Source organism: Callithrix jacchus, chromosome 4, assembly GCF_049354715.1.
Source record: "Callithrix jacchus isolate 240 chromosome 4, calJac240_pri, whole genome shotgun sequence".
In the NCBI taxonomy this organism is placed as follows: domain Eukaryota; kingdom Metazoa; phylum Chordata; class Mammalia; order Primates; family Cebidae; genus Callithrix; species Callithrix jacchus.
In genome coordinates, this window is record NC_133505.1 from 14,813,146 (window position 1) to 14,826,027 (window position 12,882).

The 12,882-nt window shown below is 44.2% G+C and overlaps 1 long non-coding RNA gene across 2 annotated transcripts in view; it reads right to left on the reverse strand.

The window, feature by feature from the left end:
* The window catches only part of LOC128931698 (uncharacterized), a 58,702-nt gene that overhangs the window by 20,171 nt on the left and 25,649 nt on the right, over positions 1-12,882 (reverse strand). Inside the window, exons 2-3 of one of the 2 annotated variants that reach the window (XR_013533714.1) lie at positions 10,200-12,882; positions 1-7,270 (exon numbers count right to left, since the gene is read on the reverse strand). The exon at positions 1-7,270 is cut by the window's left edge and continues 20,171 nt beyond it; the exon at positions 10,200-12,882 is cut by the window's right edge and continues 24,174 nt beyond it. This is a non-coding gene — a long non-coding RNA (uncharacterized LOC128931698). The other variant, XR_008480444.2, reaches the window with a different exon arrangement.

The window sequence follows — 12,882 nt, forward strand, 5'->3', positions numbered from 1 at the left end:
GGCCTCTACAGAGCCCTCTTTACTGCAGGCAATTGAATCTGTAATACTTAATCTTGAGTTAGCGATCAGCAAATGATGGCCCATGGGCCAAACCCCGCCCACTGCCTAATTTTATAATTAAAGATTTCTTGAAATAGGGTACTCATTCATTTACATATTGCCTGCGGCTGTTTTCAACCACGTGGCAAAGTTGAGTGGTTACAACAGAAATCATCTGACTCACAAAGCCTGAGGTATTTATATAGTATCTGCCTTACAAAGTTTGTTGACCCCTGTTTCTAAGATATGGTCTTTAAGTAAATAGATTGCTTCAAAATAGCTTATTTTTCTATTTTAGGAAGTATATAGTTCATTCAAAATTTGAAAATGTATGATTATTATTTAGAAGGAGAGTGAATTATCTTGAACCAAAAAAGTTGAAGTACTTAGGCGCTTGTACGCTAAGGAGCTTCCAAGTGACTGATTCCTTATCTCCTCTGGTGGTAAAATGCGTTAATTGCAGGCACAGTTAAACTACAGGACATGACACCATCTTTTTTTTTTTTTTTTTTGAGACGGAGTTACCCAGGCTGGAGTGCAATGGTGCAATCTCGGCTCACCGCTACCTCCGCCTCCTGGGTTCAGGCAATTCTTCTGCCTCAGCCTCCCGAGTAGCTGGGATTACAGGCGCGCGCCACAACGCCCAGCTAATTTTTTTTGTATTTTTAGTAGAGGCGGGGTTTCACCATGTTGACCAGGATGGTCTCGATCTCTTGACCTCGTGATCCACCCGCCTCGGCCTCCCAAAGTGCTGGGATTACAGGCTTGAGCCACCGCGCCCGGCCGTCTTAAGTGCCTCCTCTCTCCTCATGACTTCCCTGATGAGCAAAATCACCTGAGCTTTAGCATTCAACCACCATTAGTATGTATCCATGATCGGCTAGTAGTTTGGAAGGGGAACATTTTACAGAGTATTCAGCATAGAAAGTGGTTCATAAACCAGTTGTGTTCCATATCGGCAAAACCCCATTTTACAAGTTGACGCTTCAGTGTCTTTCACTGTTACCTGTTGTGTCCACCTAGAACCAAATTGCCATATGATGCAACAAATGTCCAATCTTCAGCTTTCTGCAATCTACAGAAACCAGACTCTTTTTGTGTATAATTAAACCAATTTGCATGCATATTAGAAACACGTGTGCATAGAATGGTAAAACTATAGGCTAAGTCTCTAGCATTTATCTTGGTTTTAACAGGGATGGATTTCATAAATTCATGGACAGTTTTGAAGTGGTGCATATCACAGCCCCCCCAAACTCTTCTCAGTCTCATATCTGCTCTTTGCCATTGGGTAATTATTCATACCTTTTGTTATCAACTTTGGCTGCACATTAAACTCACCTGGAGAACTTTAAAAATACTGATGCCTTGGCTACAATCCCACAATTTCTGATTTAATGTGTCTAGGGTGCAGCACGGGCATCAAAAATTTTAAAGTTCCCTCTGGTGATTCTAATTGCAACAAAATTTGAGAACCCCTGAGCAATAGCAGTGCCAAATGCACGTGGTTGTTTAATTGACTATAGTTTCATTCTTTTATATAAATACTGTGCATTGACTTATACCAAAAAAAATTCAACAACTGTAAGCCCTACTGTATGCCAGGTCATGTTCAGGAACCTAGGCATTTCCAGACCATTCTATGCTCTGATATATCAATGTTGTCTTCCTTTTTTTTTTTTTTTTTTTTTTTTTTTTGAGACAGAGTCTCACTCTATTGCCCGGGCTGGATGCAATGCCACAATCTTGGCTCATTGCAACCTCTGCCTCCCAGTTCAAGCAGTTCTACTGCTTACCCTCCCGAGTAGCTGGGACTACAGGTGCACACCACCATGCCTAGCTAATTTTTGTACTTTTAGTAGAGACTGGGTTTTGCCATGTTGGTCAAGCTGGTCTTGAACTTCTGACTCAGGTTATCTGCCTGCCTTGGCCTTCCAGAGTGTTGGGATTACAGGCACGAGCCACCGTGCCTGGCCTTGCTCTGATATTATTTTGGAGGATTGCATAATTATACAATTCAATAATGGGTAATGTTCCACTAGACATGGATAGGGTTCAGAGGGGAAAAAAAGACAATCTGAACCATTAAATCAAATTAAATAGTTCTTTACTGTGGAATTCCTCAGAAACTTTATTCTACTAGTGTGCACATAAATCTTCAAGAGGATTTCTCAAGTTCATTTGATCATCAAATCCTCCCACCACCCCTCTCCACATTCCATTGCCTAACATCTTCTGGAACGTTCTGCTGAGTACTTTGAAAAATACTAGTTCAAAAGGTTTCTATTTGGCAAGAGGGAAAGAGCAGGGTGCTGAAGGAAGCGCAGACACAGAGCTGGTGTCCTCAAGGACTTGATTCCACATTGGGAACAAAGGCTTTGTCTTCTGGGAGGCTGACCTCAGAAGCTGTTGGGTCCTTTTTCATCATTGCTTATTGAAACCAGCAGCAGAATGGCCGGTTGCTCAACAATGCCATTGTCTCCCAACTGCTGTGAGCCATAAGGAGTTCCACATGTGGAAAGTATGTTAGTAGCACAAGACATTTGGCATCCCTGTGAAGACAAAGTGAGGATGGACAGCCTGTGTTTGATGCTCTTCCCTGGCCAGGGCAGACAGGAAAGCAGAGGGAGATGAAGGACCCGGTCCCACATAGACCTAGCACTCCTGAGGATGGCTCTGCTAACTGCTACCAAATTCTGGCAACGTGTGCCTAAGCCAGCTTTCTCATATATAAAATGGGGATATGTAGTACCTAAGCATTCTTGTGGGAACCAAGTATGAATCATAACGACCTATGCAAATATTGGAGGTTACTTTCCTTTTGGAGACAGAATCTCACTTGTTGCCCAGGCTGGAGTGCAGTGGTGCAATCGTGTTTCACTGCAGCCTTAACCTCCTGGGCTCAAGCAATCCTCCCACCTCGGCCTCCCAAAGTGCTGAGATTACAGGTATGAGCCACCACACTCAGCCTGGAAGTTACTTTCATTATCATAATTGTTATCACCAATAAGATTCTCTTGCTAAGTTTATCTGAATAATAACCCAGGGGAAACTTGATTTGAGAATCCATAACCATGCACATTTTTTCACAAGTTTTTCATAAATGTTGCAGAGCAGGAGAGAAAGAGATGGAGACACACACACAGAGAGACATTTATTCAACAGTGTGGGGGTCCCAGAGTCTTTAGAAGAAAGGTATTTGTTGTATGTGCTCTCCTCTGAAACCCTGAAAGTCAGCTGAAAGTCCACATTATTCCCCTGATTAATAGTCTGTGGTCTCCTGTCATCATTCCAAATGTATCTTGTTGACAGGCTGTTTCTTTGGAAGAGCACCTCAGTGATTAATGAGTAGAAAGCACCACTCATCTTTCTGCAGGTCGGTACTTGGTTAGTAAGGCTAAATTGAAGCAATGCACGAGGAAAGAGAGAGTAGAGGAGCAGCTTATTTCCCTTCAGGCTTTTCTCATCATCCCAGTTCTATTTTTGCAGACATGACTGTGAACATGGAGACAGCATCCACCCACCCTACCCAGACATATCTAGTCCTGTTGGCGACGCTCAAGCTGGAGCCTAGCAACCCGAAGTCATGGTTCTTTTCATTAATAACCCTTCTGGACCCACTATTCTCATCCTGTTTTATTTGCTAATTTGCTAGAATATGCATTAACTTATTCTCAAATTGGCACTGTGAACTCTCAGTTCCTCCTTCTATTGTGCGATTTCATACTGGATGGGTTTGTTTTGTTTCCAACTAAGTAGCTTACTTCCTTTCCCCTCCACCCATCCTGTGTGAAGATCCACCCTTTCTTTTTCTGGTGCCACTTTCAGGCCCTGGACATCTGCCTTTGATGGCCTTCTGCTATCCAGATAGAACTCCGTGGAGTTTTTCTGTCTGCTGAGACCATCCACGTGGTGTTTGGTATAACAGGCCCCAGCAGGCCTGGAGAGATAGAAATACATATGCACTTTGAATGGGACCTTTACTTCTAATACACAAGGGAATTACATCTTTCCTCTTGATAAATATAACCATGCTGAGTGCCCCTGACCTTCAATCTTACAAAAAAACAACTGATGGGGTTTCTCCAACTAGTTTATGAACCAATAAGCTTTCATGCATGTGCTTGGGTTTCACAGGTGCCATCTCATTAAGTCCCCTATCACCCACTCTCTGCTGAGCTTCACGGGTGGGAGTGGGTGCTTGAGCAAACTTCTCCTCATTCAGAGTCAACAGGAAGCAGGCAAGGGTGCAGCTTGCCCTTGGGTGTGTTATAAGTAGAATTTTCAATACCGAGAAAGAAGTAGCACTCGAATATAAATTTCCTTAGCAAGGCAATTTACTTCTATAGAAGGGTGTGGCTCAGAGATGGAAGAATGGGGAGCACACACCTGGACAAGGAGGGGAAGGGGTATTTATGGCTGATGGGGGTCACCCTTGCTGCTGTGTTGTTCCCCTATTGCCTAGTATTAGACTGCACAAACTAGACTAATCCTGAATGGCTATTTTTAAAGAGACCAGGGGTCTGAGCTGAAGTGGCAGGCTGGGTGTTTTGGCAGGAAGGATGTTTACGGGTGGGTCAGAGCATGTAACCAGAGGTGACCTAGGTCAAAGAAGGTGACAGGAGCAGGTGAGGAGAGCAGATGACCAGGATGAGTCAGGATAGACCCGGGGGCCAGGGGAACAGATGTGAACTACTGATTAGAACTGGTGGAGAAGGTTGCTTACCAGAATTACAAGAAAGTTAAACTTTAAAATAGAGAATTAAAGAATAAGAGAGCTGAACATACTGACATACTGACTCTTTGAAGAGAAACTTGGGGCTCACTATGTTTAACAGGGGTCTGAAAGTCAAGAGAAATCAGTTGTTTGGAAGACTTGAGAAAACTTTTTCAATTCATAAGCTCCATAAAATGGAGGAGAACCTCTTCTAACATGTAAACAGCAATATTATAGCTTGGGATATGCTACAAATTTCACAAAGCCAGGTGCACCTTGCCCAGGACCCTCTTTCTCCACCTTCTACCCCCCGGTACCTCCACAGATTCCCTCCCTTCTTTCATTGAGGTCTCTGTTCAAAGATCATCTTACCAAAGGAAGCTCCTCCGAACTCCTCTTCTAAAGAAACATCCAGACTTGTCCCCTCCCATTCCCTTACACTGCTTTATTTTTCCTTTCAGCACTTATTATTAATAATATTCTACTTTATTCTACTCTTTTTAGTAATGCTTTTTTTTTTTTTTTTTGAGACATAGTCTCATACTGTTGCCCAGGCTGGAGTGCAGTGGCACAATCTCAGCTTACTGTAACCTCCACCTCCTGGGTTCAAATGATTCTCCTGCCTCAGCCTCCCGAGTAGGTGGGATTACAGGCACTCACCACCACACCTGGCTAATTTTTGTATTTTTAGTAGAGACGGGGTTTCACCATTTTGACCAGGCTTGTCTTGAACTCCTGACCTCATGATCCACCCACCACGGCCTCCCAGTGTGCTGGGATTACAGGTGTAAACCACTGTGCCCGGCCCAGGAAAACACTTTTTAAAGGCATTGTGCTATTTCTTTAGTTATGCTGTTCAGATGCCGTGTGATATGGGGGAAAGGGCTTGGGTCTGTGGAGACACAGACTTTGATGCCCGCTCTGGCTCTCTGATGTCCAAGCTTAGTAGCACTGGTTCAACCCTTGCCGTTTAAACCTCCATGTCCTCACCTCAACATGGAAATAATCATTCTTATCTTTGAAGGATAATGGTAAAGATCAGCACAAACAATCTACAGTGTGCCTAGCATGAGGTCTGCCCTTATTAAACTAGTGTTACTATTATTATCTCAAGCTAAATTCCATTAGTGACATGTTTCCTTATTTAATTCAAGTAGGTGATAGCATTTAATTTGTGAAATCAGTGTCATGAATGACATTTCCAGCTTTGGACAGGAACTGAATTACTTATTACCATGGAAGAGTAAGCTCATTTACTTTGCAATTATAATATTAGGATAGATTCCTGGTAATTCAGAAACTGTTCAGCCTTCCAGTTGTGTAACTGGAAAATTAAAATAAACAATGATACCACCCATCAAAAAATAGAAAAAAGAAAAGTCACAGCAGACTAGCCTCACCAAAGGAGCCAGAGTAGGAGGCTTAAGCTATACATCTTGATCTCTGACCTTGGACAAATGACCCAATATACAGCATGAACTGATGATAAGTTCTTAATAATTGACTTGCTTTCTGAGAGCCTAGCTATTTAAAAAAAAGTCCCCTTTCTATTATTACATCCAATTTGAAAATATTATTAAGTGACCGCAACTTATCAGGCCCTATGCTTGGCCTTGGAATTCCACTATGCACAAACCAGACCTGTTTCCCAGGACTGAGACGCCAGTGGGAAATAGAGGCAAATATAGATGCTGTACCACCCAGTGTGGGAAGAGTAGTGATGGACAGGAAAGCAGCACAGATACAATGTTGGCAGCCATCTGGTTCTTGGGGTGCAGTTGGTAGGCACGTAGGTTTATTTTTACGATTATCCATCATAACTTGCATGTATATTACACACTATTTTGATGTATCAAGTGTTGCATAATTTAAAAGGTGAAGTATGGGGGCTGTGGAGGCAGCCAGTGCATCCCTGCTATAACCTAGTAGGTGTCACGTCTAAGCCAAAAGTAGAACGATGAGTGTGAGGCAGAGCAGGGAAGACAGGCAGTGGAGAGTATTCTTAGGCAGGAGGACCACAGGAAAGAGATCTGGAAGGAGGTAAGGGAGAGCAGGCTGAGTAATTCGGCATGGCTGAAATGTGGAGTGTGAGCAGCAAGAGATGAGGGATGACAACAGAGACCTACAAAGGACTCTAAACACAAAGGCCTTGCAAGCCAGTCAAGGAAATGGAACTCTATCCCAAGGACAGTGCAGAGCAATGGAAGCATCTTCTACAGCTGAGTTACAGGATTGGATTCACACCCTAGCAGCAGGTGAATAGTGAATCAAAAGGACCGTGACTGGAAGCAAGAAAATCACGGAAGACACATTTGTTTACTTATACATTTTGCAAAGATCAGAAAGTTGAAAATGCACAGCACTGGTAAGAGAACAGAGAGGAAGGGAATATAAATCCACATGCTCTTTTTAGAGGGCAATTTGTCGATATCTATCAAAATAAAAAATTCATATACCTTTGATCTGACAGTTCTGCTACTGTTAGGAATATATCCGGCAAATACACTTGCACACCTGATAAGAAATGCATGTGGAAATGTTCGTTGCAGCACTCGTAGCATGAAATTTTTCTAAATAAGTTGGATCATTCTATAAAGGGATCAAAAGAGCACTGAAGGGCGGGGTGCAGTGGCTGATGCCTGTAATCCCAGCACTTTGGGAGGCCAAGCTGGGCAGATCACTTGAGGTCAGGAGTTTGAGACCAGCCTGGCCAACACAGTGAAACTGTCTTTGCTAAAAAAACAAAAATTAGCCGGGCATGGTGGGGCATGCCTGTAATCCCAGCTACTCGGGAGGCAGAGGCTGCAGTGAGCCAAGGTCGCACTACTGCACACTCCAGCTTGGGTGACAAGAGCAAAACTCCATCTCAAAAAAAAAAAAAAAGAAAAAGAAAAGAGCACTGAGACGTGTTGAGTGACTAAAGTAAGATCACAAATATTGGGTATGGTATTCTGCCATGTAAACATCAACATATATGTTTACTGATATATGAATATGTTGTTGATGCATAGAAAATATGTGGAAGAATGTATTATTGGTTGCCTCTGAAGAGAGAGTGCCTGATCTGGAAGAAATGAAAGCTTACTTTTCACTGAATGTAATTTTTTTTTCTTTTTTTTTGAGACACAGTCTCACTCTGTGACTCAGGCTGGTGTACAGTGGCATGATCTCAGCTCACGGCAACTGCCACCTCCCAAGTTCAAGCAATTCTTCTGCCTCAGCCTCCTGAGTAGCTGGGATTACAGGCATTCACCACCCTGCCCGGCTAATTTTGTATATTTAGTAGAGACGGGTTTTCTCCATATTGGTCATGCTGGTCTCCAACTCCCGACTTCAGGTGATCTGCCTGCCCCAGCCTCCCAAAGTGCTGGGATTATAGACATGAGCCACAGCGCCTAGCAGGTCCACCTCATATACCTTGTCAGTGTCTCCTGGCCTAAGCCTTGTTCCAAGCAGCTGCTGAAGCCCTCTGCTCTGGATGGGCCATGGCAGAGCTGGATACCAGGCCCTTGGAAGGTGGCCTGGAGGGGGCTTTCTGCACGCTCAAGGCCATCTCTTCCCACTCTCCCCTCCTGCTCAGGCCCACCCTCCCTCTCTGCAGCCTGAGCAGAGACAGCAAACCTTCATTAGGTGTTGATGATGCTCAGATGGTGGAAACCAGGCCTGGAGAAGACAACACTTCCCCACACATACATCCACACTGAAGTTCATCAAAGAACCTTTCCACTAGACCTTCAGAGACAGGGGCACGAGCCCTCAAGACCTCCAGCAGGTGAACTGAGACTCATGCTGGGGAAGTTGTTTTCCTGAAGGTTAACCAGGGGCTGGCATCCAGCCCATGCACTCCATCCCTGTTCCTGCCCCTACAACCTATTTATAAAGCGCTCTTCATTTATAATTTGGTGTTTACTTCAAAATACTCCAGGGGACTTCTGCTCCACTGCTCCATCTCCCAGCCTCCAAGATTCTAAATAACTGATTTCAAAAGTTGCTCACAGCATATTTACTCCATGAGGTGTGGTAGGGGAAAAAGAGAGTGTTGTTTGGAAAGGCTGTTTCAGTTGATAAAAAGATAGGTGAGCAGGTTTTTTGTTTGTTTGTTTATTTGTTTGAGGCAGAGTCTCACTCTGTTGCCAGGCTGGAGTACAGTGGCATGATCTCAGCTCACTGCAACCTCCACCTCCCATGTTCAAGTGATTCTCCTGCTTCAGCTTCTCGAGTAGCTGGGACTAGAGGTGTGGGCCACCACGCCAGCTAATCTTTGTATTTTTAGTAGAGACAGGGTTTCACCAGGTTGGCCAGGATGGTCTCTATCTCTTGACCTTGTGGTCTACCTGCCTCAGCCTCCCAAAGTGCTGGGATTACAGGTGTGAGCCACCACGCCTGGCCCATTTTTTTATGTTCTAAAAACCTCATGCAAATGTATCTGTACATGAAATGGCTAATTATGAGCTGGCAAATTTGGCTTGGCATTCAATGAAAACCAGCTCAGGATGAGAATAAGCAAGTGGTAAGACCGACGGCCTCTCAGCCCAGGTTCCCCTCTGACCACTGCAGCATCATCTTTTAATTTTGAGAAATAAATATCCCCCTTTTTAAGGAGGAAAAGTGTTTGAGGAAAATGGATTTAAAAATTATATTTTCTTGTAATAACCACTGCAAAACAAGTTTTGATTTCATGATTGGAAGACTAATAAAACAATTTTTTAGATTTTGAAAATGAAAACACAGGAGAGGCTGAGCACAATGGCTCATCCCTATAATCCCAGGACTTTGGGTGGCTGGAGTGAAAGGATCTTGTGTCCAGAAATTCAAGACTAGCCTGGGCCACGTAGTGAGACCCCATTTCTGAAAAAAGTTAGAAACTTAGCTGGGCATGGTAGCATGCACCTGTAGTCCCCACTACTCAGGAGGCTGGGGTAGGAGGATTGCTTGAGCCCAGGAGGTCGAGGCTGCAGTGAGCTGTGATTGCATCACTGCATGTCAGCCTGGGCAACAGAGCAAGACCTTATCTCAAGAAAGAAAACTCTTAGAGAAACCCCAGATGCCAGTTTGAGAAACAGTGGGAGCTATTTTTCATGGGAGACCTCTGGCGGATGTTACGTACAACCTGGACCCAGGCCATTGACTCGTCAGCCCGGCAGCCACGCACTCAGGTGCTATTGTTCTTAGGCGGTCACTTCACTGTAACTGAATAACTCTAAAGACACTGAGGCATTGGAGAAGCGGACAAAGTCTGAGAAGTTGTGAGGGCTGGAGGGCAAGGAGAGAAAGACTTGCCACTTGGAATGCGGCTGGAATGGAGCATGATTGTGGAATGACCCTGAGTTTTAAGGCAGCTGCTGTGAGGAGAGGGGGAGAAAAAAGAGGAGTGCTCCTTTTGGGGGGCTGCAGCAAGGTACCAACAACTAACTAGGCAGCTTAAAATGTCAAAATGCATTACCTCACAGTCCTGGAGGCTGGAAGCCTAAAATCAAGGTGTCAGCAGAGCCATCCTCTCTCCGACGGTTCTGCCAGTTCCCGGTGCATGCTGGCTGTGCTTGGTGCTCCTGGGCTTGTAGAGGCATCACCCAGCCACATGGTCATCTTCTTCCTGTCTGTCATCACAGCCTCTTTTCTCTGCACACCTGCCTCTGTGTCTTTTCTCCTCTTATAAGAAAAGCAGTCTGAATTAGTTCAACCATTGCGGAAAGCAGTGTGGTGCTTCCTCAAAGAACTAAAAACAGAACTACCAATTCATCCAGCAATCCCATTATTGGGTCTATACCCCCAAAATATAAATCATTCTACCATAAAGACACATGCACATGTATGTTCACTGCAGCACTATTTACAATAGTGAAGATATGGAATCAACCTAAATGCCCATCAACAGCAGACTGAATAAATACAATGTGCACATATGCACCATGGAATATTATGCAGCCATAAGGAAAAAATGAGATCAAGTCCTTTGCAGGAACATGGATAGATCTGGAGGCCTTATCCTAAGGGAACCAATGTGGGAACAGAAAACCAAATACTTCATGTTCTCACTTACAAGTGGGAGCTAAATAATGAGGACACAGAGATACAAAGAGGGGAACAACAGACAATGAGGCCTCCTTGAGGAAGGAGGGGAGCAGGAGGTAGAGGTTCAGAAGAAAAAGAACAGTCAGGTACTATGCTTAGTACTTGGGTGATGGAATAAGTCTGTACACCAAACACCCACGATATGAGTTTACCCATAAAACAAACCTGCACGTGTACCCCTAAACGTAAAGTAAAAGTTAAAAGATAAAAAAGAAGAAAAGAACACCAGTCATATGGGATTAGGGCTCACCTACATGTCCTCATAGACCATAGCTCTAAATAAGGCCACATGCTGAGATACTGAGGGTTGAAGTTTCAACTTGTACCAAGATTGGGTTGGGAGAAACCTTGGTGGGTAAAGAGGTGGGAAGACCGACACCAAGGGAATGGAGAGGCTGCCAGATCTCATTTCAACTCACCCTACAGTGCTATGCAGAGTCGCCTGGACTCATCTCATTAGGACAGAAGGAGAACCTCACTTCAAAGACCACAGAACATGGCAGAGACTAATTGTTTGCTTCTAGACCATGGTGCAGACGCAGCTTCAGCACATGGGGCACACAGTTGAAAGCACAAAGCAAGACAGACTTTCTCTGTCATGAACCGAAGTCTCTGGAAGGAGCTACTCTTGCTGTGATCAGCTCACAGTGGTAAAGATGTCCTAGGAGCAATGGCTCAGCAGGGGCTGGCGATTGGCCAGGAAAGCACATCTGGTGCAGCGCAGCTGGATGCCCTGGGTGGGTGATATTTACCGTAAAATACAGCAGCTCTCATGAAGTTTCCACAGTGGTTACTTGGCAAATTGATGATTTTGTTGAAATGAGGAGAAAGATGGGGCAAGGGGGAGAGGGGGAATAGCCAAATTGGAAGAAGAAAAAAAAATTTAGACGTTAGGAAAGAAAGTTGTGAGCTTACCAGTCAGGGCACTTGTGATTTAAGTCAGAAAACTGTTTCAGGTTAATTTGGACTGCACCTCTGAGGGCATGGGATGACCTGGCCTTATAATCCCATAAATTTGAAAGCGATTGCTGATTTACAGACACTCACTGCACACACAGCCCAAAAGCACGGGCTCTGCTTTCAAGGGGTGTGCAATGTGTTAAAGAATGCTCAAAGTGCTGCTAGAAACGTGTCTAAAACAGACAAGCGACTCTGAGGACACATTCATTTCTTATTGAGAGTCCAGATGAACATGTAGTTTGACAGGATGTTAAAAACCATCCTTTAATCACGTGCTCCCTCCCTTAAGTGAGTTATCGGTTCATGCTGGGGAACACGCTTGGGTGAAGTCATGCAGACACCACACCCAAGGCTCCGTTGCTAAAGCACTGGTGACTTCTGACCTAACCATGAAGGTGACCGCAAAACCAGCTTGCTTTTCAGAGTTCAAAAGAACCATCCTGTAACCTGTAAGATATTTGAGAAAAAGTACTAGTCTTAATGTTCATTTCCTTTAAGTACTTTTTGAAGTACGCTGGGTTATAACTAATAGAGAAATAAAGAACAACACATAACTCTTCCCCTAAATACTGATTCTAATAATTTTCATGCTCAAAGAACAACCATGGGCTTAAACTCTGTTCAAGAGACAGCGCCAGGTACCACAGACACAGGAGGTGTAACACAAACCCTACTGGCAAGGGAGCTGCATTTCTTTCATCCATTCATCCTTCACCGATCCATTCAAACAGCCAACACTTGTTGAAGATTTGCCATGAGGCACCTTTCTTTCACCAGGAAGATGGAGGTCCAAAGGGAAAATCTCTCCCGTCAAGGAGGCTCAGAGTCTATTGGGAAGAAAAACAGGTCACAAGTATGCGGCTTCATCGGAACTAAGTCTATGGGTGACCAGCAAGAACCAGGGCTGTCAGTAGCTACCGAGGAAGGAAAAAGCACCTGCATAAAAGTCAACCTCAGTGTTAAGGCAGACTCTGTGGAGGACCAGATGAATGGTGAGGACCAAAAGTGTTCTCAGAGACAGAAGAGGTGGGGATTCAGCACATCTAGAATATTAATGTATTGGGTTTCCAAATATATTGGAGAATAAAATAGAA